Genomic DNA, 14513 nt, shown 5'->3' with positions numbered 1-14513 from the left:
GCAGGTGCGACCCAGTGAGTTGCTTTTCTAACATGAAGTCGATGAGAGTCCAATTCTGGGGAACGGGGAGGTGTTGTTGTCAAATAAACTTGACCGCCGGGGCGTCTTCTTTCCCCTCCTCCCGAAGGGCGACTTCTGACCTGCACATCTTCGGCGGAGTCTGGGAAGAAGAGGCGGGACGGTCGTCGGGGAGAGGGCGGAGGGGGGCGAGGAGGGCGTCGTTAAAGACTGGCAGATGAAAGGCAGGGCCTGGCCTGGCGAGAGCCGCTCATTAACGGCAGTCTTCAAAGCAGGCGTGGAGCGTCCCTTCGAACCGGGCCGGGCGTGGAGCCCCGCGCCTGTCCTCCAAACCGGAGGAAAACACATTCCCAGTTGCGCACCAAAGAGCACGAGGGGAAATCAGCCCCGGCCCGCCTTTAGGAAAGGAGCCACCCGGTTGCAGCAAGGTAGAGACCTCTTTGCCTGTAGATACATTTGGTACCCCTGGAGGGCCCGGGGGGGGGGGCTAGCCGGATCTCGCCAGATCTCCGAAGCTGAAGCCCGGTGGGTCCTGGTTTGGACCTCCGGTGGGAGCCCCCGGGGCATTCCAGGGGCGCTCTGTAGAGAAAGCCAGTGGCAAACCACCTTGGAAACCCTGCCGGGTCGCCAGAAATCGCCTGCGACCTTAGACGTGCCAGCGTCTGTTTAGTGAAGAGGCAGGAAAACGAAACAGGCAGAATGCACCGCGAAGCTCTTTTTCAATCCTCTATTGGGAAATTGATCTTATGGGTTTCTAGCAAAAACTGCACCACCTCCCACAAGGGGGGGGGGGCATTTCAAGAAAGAAAGGAATAGAAGGGGGAGGGGTGTTAAAAAGAATGATCCCAACTCCGGTTTCCTCGCCATTGTTCGGCGATTTATGCCTAATCCGCCGAGGATTCTCTTCCTCCTCCTCTTCTTCTCTTTAGCCGGGTTGAGTCTCCTTTGGAAACCCCGCAGCTCGGAGGAGCCCCTCTCGCCCGCCCCCTCTGCACCTGCCTGCCTAGGGAGCCCCAGTCCCGTGCAGGAGATTTACGCAGCTTTGCATGTTTTTAAAACCACCCAACTCCAGGCGACAAGCCCTCGCCGCCATCCCTGTTTTTTATTTCCCCCCTCAAGGCCAGCTTTGGAAATGATTCCTTGTTCTTCTCTCACTGCCCCCCCTTCTGTTGCGGGACCCAGCGGAAACCCCCGCAACCTGGGCTGGATCGCTTGAAGGAACAGTGGGGAGGATTTGAGAGACGTCTTTTTAAGAATTATACTGCAAGACAAGGAGAGATTTCCACTAGGGACGCGTATTGGCGAATGCCAGTCGGAAGGGGGCCTTGGATGGCACTTGCCCAGGAGAAAGGGTTGGAGAAATTAGGCCCCCCGCGTGTGGCTGCAGTCAGGGGCAGACAAAAGTCCTCTGCACACTGTCTTTTTAAAAGTGGCAATTTTCTTCGTGAGCGCCGTAGATCTCAAAAGATGACCGTACGAATAATTTTCTTACTTCGGGAAATTAGCTGTCACCTAGCAAAAAAAATTCTCGTTTAACAGGGGCTCAAAATGGCTCAGATTCTCTCTTTTTTGTAACCGAAAAAAGAACTCAAGGCTTTTCTGTTTTATTTTTGCTTTGGCCATTTGAAATATCTAAGCCTCACCGAGTATCTTCCTTTACTCATGGGGCATGGGGTCTGTCCCCATTTTGAGTTACTTTTCCACGGCCTAGGGAACTACCCTTACATCCATCTGATCACTGGATTCATTCTAAGGAGTGTTTATCGGAACTAACCTCTCTACGGGGAAAGATCCCTGCCAGACTTTCCTTTTTGTTCCGCCTCATCCCCGAGAATTTTCTCTAGAAAAACTAAGGATTTTGTCTGGGAAAAGAGAGGCAGGCTGCAGTCCTAAAATCACTTGCCGGGGAATAAACCCCTTTGAATAAAATTAGGCTTACCTCCGAGTGAACCTGCACAGGATTGCACTGCAAACCTGCCTTGTAAATAAATCTTTTGGGGAGGGATGTGGGGAAATCAGTTTAGCAATGGAAGGAGCTCTTGCTTCGGTGGGAATCTCTTCAGATTTCTAAATCCAGTGGAACGTGGGTTTAGAGTTCCGGTATGGACTGGGTTAGAGGGTCGTCATTGTTCCAAGACAGATTCCTCTTTGCTTCAGAAACTGGTGCGAAGGGAAACAGAAAACTGGTGGGGAGGCAGAGAGCGCCTTTGGGCGGCGGGATGGGGTGGGGGGGTGGGGACGACTGCTAATGAGGGGCAGGCAAATTGCAGGTTAACGAAATGTATTTACAAGCGGTCAGGTGCATCTGCTGGAGAGGGGAATTCTTTTTTAAAAAAAGACAAGGTAAGTGTAGGGAGGAAATGAATAGCTGTCTCAAAAGGACGGAATATGAAATGAAAATTATAAGGGATTGAGGAGGGGAGAAGATACAGGATCTTTCTTTCTTTCTTTCTTTCTTTCTTTCTTTCTTTCTTTCTTTCTTTCTTTCTTTCTTTCTTTCTTTCTTTCTTTCTTTCTTTCTTTCTTTCTTTCTTTCTTTCTTTCTTTCTTTCTTTCTTTCTTTCTTTCTTTCTTTCTTTCTTTCTTTCTCCCAAACTCCTCCTCCTCTTCTTCTTTCTTCCGCTGTTCAAATGCATTAGTAGGGCTGGGTACGTTTTAAAGGAGAAAAGGTGGGGACGAGGCTTAAAATCCCACCGGAACAAAGGATGTGAAAGGCCGAGGAAGAAGCAGGCAGGCTGTTGTTAGTGAGGATTTGGGAACAGCTACATGAGGGGGTCTGTTTGTGTCATAGGCTTCTTCTTCTTCTTTTTGCCTGCCAGGAGTCCCAGCTCCTGCCCACTCCGGCATCCACTGGGTGTACAATCTGTTTGGTGTGTCCCGCAGGCTACGGGGGAAGGGGAGAGAGGGGTGCTGCAGGTTTTAATCGGAGCCCTGAGCAACAGTGAGGCAGTCCCAGACATCATCGAAGGCAGAGAAACCTGGTTAAAAAGACTGCGATGTAAGACTCCAGCCGTCTCAGGGGAACCCCTGAAGCTGGCCTCCCCAAGCAGCACACCGGCTTCTGAGTCAACCTCCGCGGACACAGCGGGGTTTACTTCCGAGTAAACCGCAACGAAGCTTTAACTTCAGAAAATTCCAGGGGAAAGTGCGGGGGTGTCCTTATGGAGGGCAAATGCCTCGCATCCTCTTCCTCACACGTGTAGCGCCCTCACACACGCACACGCCCGTTTATACCGGGGCTGTAGATCAGGAGGGAGGCCACTGGCACACGATCCTGCAGCCAGAGGCGGGGGGGGGGGGGGCTTGGTTGCTCGCCTGGACAGCCAACCCGGAAGACACAGCCAGAAAGAGGGGAGGGGAGGGGAGGGAGGGGGAGGGGGGAGAGAGAGTGGGTGTCTGACGCCACTCGTTGTACGTGTTTCTATTTCTGTACCTGACTTCGCCCGCTTGTTGGAAGACTGCGAGGGGACTGCAGCGGCAGCAGCTTGGCTGTTCGCGCAGCCCGATCGTCCCCTTCTCCGGCCCGGGTCGCTTTCCTTGGCTGCCACTCCTCCCTGTCTGTTCACCCCCCCCCCCCCGCCGCCGCCCACACACACATCTCTCTCCCTTCCCCCCGATGCTGGCATTGAGAAGTTGTCTGGTGTTGCTGCTGCCGCCGCTGCAGAGGACGGAGGGGCGCCCTGCGAGGAGACCACGGTCGGGGGCTGCTGTGATGTGAGTAGATCTGATCTCCTCTCCAGGCAGGCAGAAGCGGCTCTCCCGCGCAGGCGCTCCCCCGGCGCGATTCGGTCCATTCTCCCGGCCCTCTTGTTGCTCCGCTTTTCGGACGGAGGGTTGGAACGCTCCTCTCCGGCCCTGCGGCGGGTGGCCGTCGGGGGGTCCCGTCGGGCGCCTCGGCTGCCAGAGACGTGTTCGCCTTTATGGTGCCACAAGCCTCTTTGTCCTTCAGCGGAGGCCACGGCCAGCGCAGAGGCTGCGGGAGCCCTCTCTGTAGCCGGCCGGGCAGGAAAGGTGAGCAAGAGCGACGGTTACTAAAGGGCCAAGGGGAAGGCGGCGAGCGGGGCGGCGAGAGGAAAGACAGGACTAAATGGGGCCTTTCGGGTTCGCCCTCCGGATCCGCAGACAAAGAGCGAAACAGAAAAGGGGACTGAGGTTCCAAAGGGGCGGTGCAGTCCTGGAGAGCAGGCCGAGCGAGGCGAGAAAGTTGGAAGCGCTGGAATCGGTTAGCATGTCCCCTTTCCCGGGAGAGCAAAACAGGAAAGACCCCCCCCCCCAAGAAAAAAGAAGTGGAGAGAGAGAGAGAGGTGTATCTCCTTTGTATTTGTATTGCTGCGAGGTGATCTACGAGGAAATCTTTCTTACAGGATATAAAAGGACCTCTAACGCGCGAGGGAATGCAGTCCCTCTCCAAAGTCTTGGGGGTGGGGTGGAGGTTTCTCGCAGTCAGGAGAGGAGACCGACCAAGGAAGGCCGAGAACGTTATTTGGAGCCAGAATCCGGGGGCCGAGACTGGCCTGTGCGCGTCCAGAGGCTCGGCATCCGCATCCCTTGGATCCGGTCTTGTGATTCTCGGCGTATCTTATAGGGCGAGAGTCCTGGCTGGCGGCCTCCTGGTTCCTTCGTTCTTTTTAAAAGCAGTCTCTCAAACGGAGATAAATGGGCTCCGCTCGAAAGAGGCGAACGGGGGGCAGAATCCAGCGAGCGCAAATCAAGAGTCCTTGTTATGGCTGTCGGTGATGATGGGGTCCCGGGCCCTCCCCCCCCCCCCCACAGGAGCCTGCATATCTCGAAAGGCACAACTAACTAAACAATTGCTAAAAGATAGGTGTGCGGGCACGCGCAATCGTGTGTTGGGGGGGGGGGGTCGCCTCCAAAATGTGGCATCATCTGTCCATCGCATTAAAACAATCAAGAGGTGCAATTCAAGGGAGTCACCTAGTCCCTCGACAATAAATATCATAAAGCAAGTAAAATGTATTTTTTCAGAAATGTTTTTGTGGAAGGGGGAGGGAGTGCAGTCCTGAGAAAACAGCTAATTTACGGAGACCAGAAGTTTTGCGGCTCGGAAAGCGTTTCTTTGTAGTCCAAGATAGATCAGCGAGAATACCTGTAAGCAAAGAGAGCGTTGACTTTTTATACAGAGTCCCAGTAAAAGCGGATCAGCTCTCTTCTTGACAGGTATACAGCCATCCACACCCTTTTTCTAGGTCACACAGACAGATTGAGAATCCAGTCTAATTCATCAACACTTTAGGAACATCGTCTGCACAGTGTACTGAAACAGTCTCTCCTCCCCGCCTCCCTCAGTCTGGCATCCCGAGTAGATACCTAGATGGATGGATCGCCTCCACGAAGGCTCGTCGCAATCTATGCTCCCCCCCCCCCCCGGCTCTGGTCTAGTGGGAGCGAGGCTTGGAGGGAGACGGAGCGGGTCGGTTCTTTGGCCCCGGCAGAGATTTCAGGGCTGGCAGTGCTGCAGCCCGCTGCCCATTCAAGCAGATTCGCTCTCCAGAGAGGACTCGAATAAAATTGACAGCATCGTTGTTTAACCAGCCGTGTGAAGCGGCTTGAGTCTCTCAGCCCCGGAAAATTAGTTAAGCGCCTTCAGCCGGCGCTCCTCGGGCGGCCTCGTTTCTTTCTGTTCTGAGGAGGGCATTAATTCAAGGGGAGGGGACTGCCCCCGCCCCGCGCTTGGGCTCCCTGCACTCGGCCTGCTTCGCAGCCGGGCACTGAAGGACAAGAAGGCCGCCCGGAAACAGCCGATCTGCTCGCAGCAAAGGCTTGACGAAGCAGAGGACTGGAAACAAGTTCAGAGAGGAGGAAGAATGTGCGGCTTCCTAGCTACACTTACGCAGAAGGAGACGGGGGGTGGGGAGAATCTAATCTCTCCAAAACATCTAGGGGAGTAGTAGTCTGTAACTGTGCGAAACCCCCCCCCCCCCAATTCAGTCGCCTGGAGAGGTTACATGAGTCGAACCAGCAATATCTAAAGGGGGCTGGAGAGGCAGTGAGAAAAGATTTTTTATTAGGTTCATCCACGTCTGGATTTGAAGGAAGGATCTCGCCACTTGATCTGGAACAGAAACGGGGCTCAGGATCAGCGCTCTTCTGCGAGGCTTTGGGACAAACGCTCTCAATAAAACCCTCCCATGAGCCATGCATGCCGATGATGGGCATTGACAACGAAGCGGAGATATGCGCCAAGCGAATCTCTCGACAAAATGGCCAAAAGCAGGGGGCTGTTATAAGAAGACTAGAGGTGGACACATGGATTTTTTTTTTTTTTAAAAAAGTGCTTTAAAAACAAATTATTGCCCGGGGGCGCGTTTGCATGTGTAGCGGCGGTGCCAGGGAAAGAGCTCTGTGGCTTCGCGGGGGCGCTTGAGAAGGGCGCCCCCCCCCCCACGAGCGCGAGCGAGCCAGAGAGGCAGCAGCCCGGGCGGCGAGGCGGCTGCTTGGCGGTAGGGAAGTGGCAGCAGGAGCCGGCGGCGGAGTAACCTGACACGCGGGGCTTCAGGGGAGTTTCCTGGGCAGCCTTGGGGTCTCTCTCTCTCTCTCTCTCTCTCCATAAATCAAGCCGCTTGATTAATCTTTACAATTTGTCTTTTAAAACAAACAAGGGCGAATTATCAGCTCGTTAACTGCGATTTTATCACCTGTCTAAAGCAAACAGCTTCACCCCCTCTCCCCAAAATCCCCCCGCAGTCTTGCTGAATGCGGGAAAGGACAATAATTACAACGATGGTATTAATTAATAGTAAATCGTTAAGAAGGTCCTTTATTTTTTTTTTTTTTAAATGCTGATCTTAACGGAAAGGTGATGGCGGTATCCAGGGGAGAAACGATGAGGGGCTGCTTTGGTGTGTGGCGCTGGAGGGTCTCGATTTGGTTGCGTGGAGGCCAGTGGGTCAGGCTTGCCGGCCTCTAGGAATCCAAGGCGGGCACCCTTCATCTTGGTGTGTCAGAGAAGCAGGGACTCAGAAAAGGCTGCAAAGAGTTCTTTTTCTTTTGGTGCGGGGATCGAAGTGAAGTGTTCCTGAGGTTTAAGAGGTACTCCTGCCTTTGAGATTATCCTGGGAAGAAAGGGGTGGGGGAAACCACGTGTTTTTATATCCTTCCATTTGACCTCGGGGACAAAACGGTTCCGTGCGTCCAGTATTATTTTTAAAGATCGTTTTGTTGTGAAGGCAAAATAAAATAAAATAGGAGAAAACATTCTCAAGATCAAGGGTTAGTCTCCCTTCACCCCGCCCCCCCCCCCGCAGTCGTTCTCTGGCCGGGCCTGGGGAAACCCTTTGCAGACAGGCCCTCGGGGACCGCCTCCCAGCCTGCCTTGCCTTTGTTGGCTACCTGGGCCTTTCCCTCCCTATGCCAGGTGGGGTTTCAGGCTCAGTCCCTGGAGATGTGTGGCAGCCGCAGAGGAGCCTTCCCGCCCCCGGGGCAGCAGCGGGGCAAGAGCTGCCTTGCTCTTTAGTCAGCAAAGTGCCCGCAGTGCTGGGGCGTAAGAGGCAAAGGCCCCACTTGTGGGCCTAGGGAAGGAGAAGGCTCCGGCTAGGCCCGGCCGCGCACCTTGAGCCGTCCTGGCCAAGAGGCGCCTCGGAGCCTCAGACCTCGCAGCTCCGTCGCCTGGCCTGGCCTGGCCTGGCCTGCAGAGGCCGCGCCAGGCTGGGAGTCGAGCGAGGCAGGCCTTGCCCGCTTTGCACAGGCCCCACGGCAGCCGAGGCCTCCGGGAAGGGGAGGCCAAGGGGGGGGGAGGCAGACCCCCCTTCCCGGGAGCCGCCGCAGGGGAGCGGAAGGGCGCCGGGGCTGCGTTGTGGGCCTTCCCTTCCCTCCCTTCCCGCCCCGCCGCCGGCTTCCCAAGCTGGCCTTGTTGTGTCTGGGTGGGAAGGCAGGCAGGGGACGCGCAGGAAGGGCGGGCGGGCGGCTGGGGCCGCCTCGGTGCAGACAGCGTGCAGGAGAGGCACACCGACCCGCAGAGAGCCCCTCGGCCCTGGGGAGACAGGGTGGCCGAGCGGGGGGGCATCTGTCTCTCTCCCCCCTCCCCCGATGATGATGACGATGGTTATTATTATTAAAAAGTTCATTTCCTGGCGAATTTGGCAGCGGCGGGTGACGTCACAGCCTCGGCGTCTCAGTGACTGGGCTGCCCGGCTGGGGAGAAACAGCCTCCTCTGGCCCAATTACCCGCCTGTCAATCCTCCCCCCCCCCGGAAAGTGAGCCCACAGGCGGGATGGGGGGGGCACGCGAGAGATGTACCGTAAGTGCATCCTCGCCAAGGATGCTAAAGCTGACCATACTGCCATCTCGCTTCCCTCCCCCCCCCCGCCCCACCTTCCCCAGCTTTTGGCCAAGGTGAATGGAATGGCTCACCTTTCCCGATGACACCAGCAGAGCTCTCCCCTCGCCTCCCTCTGTCAAGCACACGCACGCACGCCATGCAACAGCTATTCATACCCTTGTGCTGTCATTTCACACGCCACCCATCCACAAACAGTGATGATGCAATTTGATCTGGCACACCCCAAAGTAATGTCATCCACTGGAAGGAGGAATTCATACCTCCAGCACTCTAGGAATGATACCGCTCGGTAGCGGCCTCTTTGCTATATATTTGCTCTAACGCATGGCCCGACACAGACAATCAGCGTTAGGATTCTTTAGAATGGTGGGGGGGGGGGGCGTAAGAGAGGCGAAATAATTGCGAGTTTGTTGTCCAGATAACCCAATAGTGTATTTGGAGCCTAGTTCTCAAGAAGGACAGACAAGGCCACGCATGTTTCAGATGGGAGTTCTGTTGCATCAGGTGTGCTGGTAAAGACAGCAAGCTTTCTGGTTGCACAGAATTCTTCCTCGGTCAAGGAAATGGTGACAAGCTGACACTGCAAAAAAAGAATGCTGTCATCTGAAACTCTGGGAAGCTGTCTTGTCTGAAACTTAGCAGCATGCGGATCAAACACAGGATCTTTCCTCTCCCAGTTCCCAAACAATGTCTATGTAGGAAGGAAGCCCTTTCTGCTTACTTATGGTTTTTACATATCTGGAAGATTAGATCCGATCTTTCGCAGAATTTAAAGTCAGATCAACATATTATTTGAAATCACGTTTTTTAAAATGGGAAAAGTACTCAGCCCTCATGCAAAGGAAAGACAGAGACTGGATCCCATACCTTAGTATAAGTAAACCCCCTCCATCTCACTTTTCTCCAGAGTTAGGCTTTTTCTAAGACGCACACAGCTAAGCGAGGTGTGAACTTAAGCCTGTGTGAACTTAATTCACTCGCTAGTTAAAAAGCCTGTTGATCCGAAAGGAGTCTGCTTGGCGTCCAGTCCTGGAACTGGCCACTTGAAGGCCGGTTCCCGAGGGGCGCCCTGGTCAGCTGGCTAAAGCGATGCTTTCTTTAGGAACCAGCCTAGAAATGCAAAAGTCGCGCCAGGAGAGGCTTTAACAACCTGGTGTAGTTAGCAAACGGTGGCAACATGGGCTGCCTCTTGGTCCCCTCCTTCTCTGAGCCAAGAAAACGGAGCTTCCTGCGGGGAGGGGGTGGCTGTTGTCCCACAAAACTCTATTTTAGCGAATGGCTAAGCCAGCATGTGTCCAAGGAGGAGAGATTTGTCGCCAGTTTGAAATAAACCAGCCCTGCCGGATCTACTTGGAGCATGGGTGGGATGGAGTCCCATCTTTTCTGAACAAATGCTAAGGAGCTGTGGAGTTTTAAAAAGAACACAAACATAGATTTAGCCGGGATTAGGGAGGGGAGATAATATTTGTATTTGCAAGGTTGGTTTGTATTTATTATGTCTGCTTGCTCAACTCAATGCAGACTTCTCTCTCCCTGTCTCTCGAATCGTTCATCTACAGAACCGTGTACAGATCAAGGGTGCTTATCACTTGACTACAGGAAGTAGACAAGAGACCAATGGGGGAGGGGGGGGAGGAAGTGCCATAAACTTGCTTTTGGTATCTTGAAGAAGTAAATATGTTAAAAAACCAAACCACCATATCGGATTTTTAACAAGAAAGTCCTTCAAGGATTCAGAGAATAAGAGGTGCAGTGTATATTGCGAAGGTGTTGCGTGCGTGTTCTTAAAAGATCCAAAGATGAAAGAGCTTTGACTTAGACCCGCGTTAGATGAGTTTCTCATTAACAGCATCTGAAACAGATAGGGGAAATGACGCTTCTGTTCCTAAAGCGAGGCACATTTTGCCTCTCGCTGTACCTTCCGTTCAAATATGGAGAAAAAAAACACCTGAGCGGCATTACGCTAGCAATTCTGAAGGGGGGAAGGGCAGGACAGCGGCCTGGGTCGATTCACATCCATTCAAGTGCATTGGGCTGACTGTGGATGTTTTTTGGGGGGAAATGTAGGGAAAGAGGGCCGGAGAGATTTTTTTAAAACCCTGTCAAAGCAAACGCACACGAAAGGCGGAGGAAGAAGGAGGCAGGCTGGGTGCGGGGCAGCCCTGCGGTTAGCGAAGAAGGTTTGGGGAAAGCCAAACTGGGGTGTGTGTATGTGTGTGTGTGTGTGTGTGGTGGTGCGTTCTGAGTCTGAGGCTTTTTTGCCCGCTCCGCATCCAACCGGAGGCACCAAGTCCTTGCCACTCTCTGCACCAGCTGAGATCTGGATCTCTGCGCCAGGCCTGTTTGATCAGCTGCCAGGGAAGGGGCAAGGGGGTGGGGAGGCGACCTGAAGGATGGAAGGAAAGCAGGTTCAGTTTTTGGAACTTCGAGCGTTTCCCGGTTTTAAATCAGTCTGGGTTAAGTGTTTAATAACTTCCCGATCTAAGAATGTGCCTAAGACTGGACAAATGTCTTAGAAGAAGGTTGTGTAATAGTACACAAAAACCCAGTGGCCTATGGAAAACCTACAGTAACGCATCAGTCCTATTCAGCGGCGCTTCTTCCGAGTCCATGCACTTTAAACTGGAAGCTGCAATCTTATGCATAGTTACTTGAAAGTAAACTTCACTGAAGTCAGTAGAATTCATCTCCGTGGAAACATCCAAAGGACTGGGCTGCATGAAACCGAGGGCGGTGGTATGCATATAAAGGGACAGGAAACACAAATCTCTCCCCCCTCCCCCCCAGAAGAGTAGTCACTGGTTCGAGTCTCTCTGCCTGCCGCAGCAGAAAAGAGGGGTGAAGGGGGACTTCTAGCCTGGAAAGCTAAGGAGAGGGGGCGCGCATTTGCCTGGGTGATCCTTAGGCCAGTTATAGATGCTCGAACCGCTTCAGGCTGCGATTCTAAACGCTGGTTCCTTCCAAGCAGTAAGCTTCGTGGATCTGACTGCTCAGTAAATCTGGTTGGTTAGTCTTGCGCTGCGCAGCCCGCAAGAGCCGGGCAGGGGTCCTCTGGACTTGCTGCCCTCTGCCTCCGAATCCGCCAGTTTCCCTCAGTTCTGCTGACAAAGGGTCCCCACCCCCCACCTCGATCAGGCGATTGCTTGTAATGGCACGAGGTATTTACAAGGCTGCAGAATGCCAGAAACATCACTTCGCCAGCAAAGTTCGAGGTGCCTTTTCCAGGCTGGGTTAACTGTAATGGTGCTAAGGTCCTCGCATTTTCAAAAGCGAGGGCCTTGGTACCATTACAGTTAACTCACAAATTGTATCCAATATTCCCTTCTAAGCTGTGGAGTCTTGTGAGCAAAAATTCCACTTCATGAGCTATTGGCATTAAAGTTGTGAGCTACTGCATAAATGCTCCGGGGCCATTTTTCCCGAGCTAAAACAAAAATGTGTGAGCTAAAAAATCTGTGAGCTAGCTCACGCTAACTCAATTTAGAGGGAACAGTGATTGTATCTGCCTTAATATTAAAGAGGAGGGGGAAACAGCTTTTGGCCCAGAAAACAGAGAGAACAAAACTTTCATAACTCGAGCAGGAATGGTCCCCTGATCAGAATTCTGTGTCTCCTACCGACGCTTTATCTTTAGATCTAGAGATCTTTCGATCTAATATCTTTTAGATCTACCTGCTCATTGGCATAAGAGCCTGAAGGCACGTAGTTCACTGAAAGAGGAGTCGGGGGAAAGCGCACTAAGAAGACGCGACTACCTGCTTGCAATTAGGCACGAAGGCGGAATGTGATCTCTAGCAAATATCGGGGGTGGGGTGGTGGGGGGTTAGCCTGTAATCGTGTGAGAATGGCAGGCGTCCCTGCTCTTTTCAGCGCTCGGAAAAATTGACTAGAACTCCACCATTCACCCTTGTATCGCGCCCAGAGGTTATTTGTGCAGAACAAGCAAGATTTTTTTTACATTAAAAAAAAAAAAGGGTTGTGTGTTTGAGTGGGGTGGGTGTGGGTGTAACGGGAAGAGATTTTTGTTAGGCTCTTCGGAGTTTTGGGTTTGAAAGAAGGATTTAAGACATTTGATCTGGAGCAAGAGAGAAACACGGCAAGGCAAGACTCTAAAACATAACGCTAAGAGTAGCAATGCTGACGCTGAACACTAGTGACAAAGCTGAAGATCTGACTCTCCAGGCAAAGAGGTTTGCTAGGTCGGTCTTGTGTACTAAGGAAGACGCGGTAAACAACAAAAAAACCCTCTCTGAATGGTGAAAAGAAGAATATGACCGCTAATATTGCCTTCTGTATTGTGAAATAGATTTGATTTCAAACAATCAGTTTGAAACGAACGTCGACTCGCTATTGGGTGATCGAACAATTCTCCCCCCCCCGCTTCACTCCCCTCCTCTCCCCCCCACCCCGAATGTGTTAAATGTTGCAAGGGGGCAATCGGAGGGAGGCTGCTGACCAAGCGGCAAGCATTGGCTTGTGAGCCAGCTCAAGGAGACTCAAACGCTTCGGTAACTTCAACCCCCCAGAAATAGAATTTAAGGAAGATTTAAAAAAAAAAAAAAAAGAAAACACCTCGTGATAACGAAATTAGGGGTTATGAACAGAGACAATTTTTTAAAAATAAATAAATAAATATTTTGAATATGATTTTAAGTTTTATCCAACGGCAACATTTTTAGCTCGTAGTCTCCTCCTCCTGGAAACAGGGAGCTCAAAAACTGTCTTCGTTCCAGGGGGAAAATTTCAAACCACCCCGTGAGAAATCTTCCTGAGCAAAGACCCCAGACCCACACTTCCACTAGAAATTATTTCAAAATACTTTCTTTTCTTGTGCCGCTTCTGTGTGGTATTTTAAAATAAAAATACTGATAAACTCACTGCTTTATCCTGTTAGTTCTGCCGATGTCACAAAACCTGCTTGTGTTTTAAATAACAAGTTGTACTTTTATTTTTGTTTTTCCTTAATTAAGATGAACACAAACGCTCTGCCTTGATTCTGGGGGGGGGCGGGGGAGGCGGCGAATCGCACTTTGCATTTCGGAATGCCTTGGTTCGCAAGAAATTCCATTTTCTTATGTACAGTTGGTGTGAACCAAATGAACTCAGAACTGCAGTTATGGCTAACTGAAAAGACCAGTCGCGCATTACTGAAACACACACAGTGGGGAAGCAAATAGGCAGCCACACTCTCTAGCGTGAAATATGTTTGGATTCAGATATACACACAGGAGGCAAACAAACGCAAGCCATTTTGCTCTTGTTGAAAACCGTTGGGGGGGGGGGGGTGTCCAGGCTTCGTTGTCCTTAAGAAATGACATGGCTTTTCGGCCACTTAAAATATTCTGTAAGATATTCTGACACATTTTTGTCCCTCCACTCTACCTCTTATTCTCTCCAAGCCCCGTCCCCTCAAATAATTTAGTGCCCACAGTCTTGGTGTGTGTGTGTGTAGGGGCTTGCTTTGCATTTAGTGAACTGCATGCTGCCAAAGAAGCAGGCCAATCTCTGCTGGATGACGAACCTAACTACTAACAAGAAAGCTTGAGTGGGGGGAGAAGGAAGATTATTTTTTTCTTTTGGTGGGGAGCAAAAGTAGAAAAGAGCCAGGCGAGAGGCAAAGGGAGTGCGTGTGCGGGGTGGGGGGTGGGGAGCGTGAAGAGTCTTTGGCGGGTTCAGCGCTTTTTCGCTGTTTGGAGTAAATGAGGGGAATGTAGATTTTCTGGGGCCAATCGCAAAGCTAGGCTGGGCGCCGAGCTGCTGATTGGCTGGGCGGAGGTTCTTAGCCTGTGCGTCGCCCCTAGTTCATGTCTACTGAACTGAGTCCAGCTGGCGCCAGAGCTGACATAGGATGCTTTGGGGATGTTACAAAAAAGGCCAGAATAAGTGGAGCTTGCCATCTGAGTAAGAGCCTCCATCCAACCCTCCTCTCTCTCTCTCTCTCTCTCTCGCTCGCCTCCTTCGCCTCTCCCTCACTCACTCTTTTCTGCATTTCCATCCTCCAAACAATCATCCGTCACCCCCCCCCCCCTCCCACTCCTCGTTTACAACCTCATAAAGAAACTTTTCAAACATTTGGAGTTAGACTCACTCTGTTTGGAAGAGCTCTCTGTAAGTATGTTTGTTAGTTTGAACAGGGAGGGGGGAACGGAAGGGAGACTGGATTTATTCTGCAGGAGAAAACCCTTTCGAATTACT

Source organism: Heteronotia binoei, chromosome 5, assembly GCF_032191835.1.
Source record: "Heteronotia binoei isolate CCM8104 ecotype False Entrance Well chromosome 5, APGP_CSIRO_Hbin_v1, whole genome shotgun sequence".
NCBI classification, from domain to species: Eukaryota; Metazoa; Chordata; class Lepidosauria; order Squamata; family Gekkonidae; genus Heteronotia; species Heteronotia binoei.
This window is presented reverse-complemented; position numbering follows the sequence as displayed.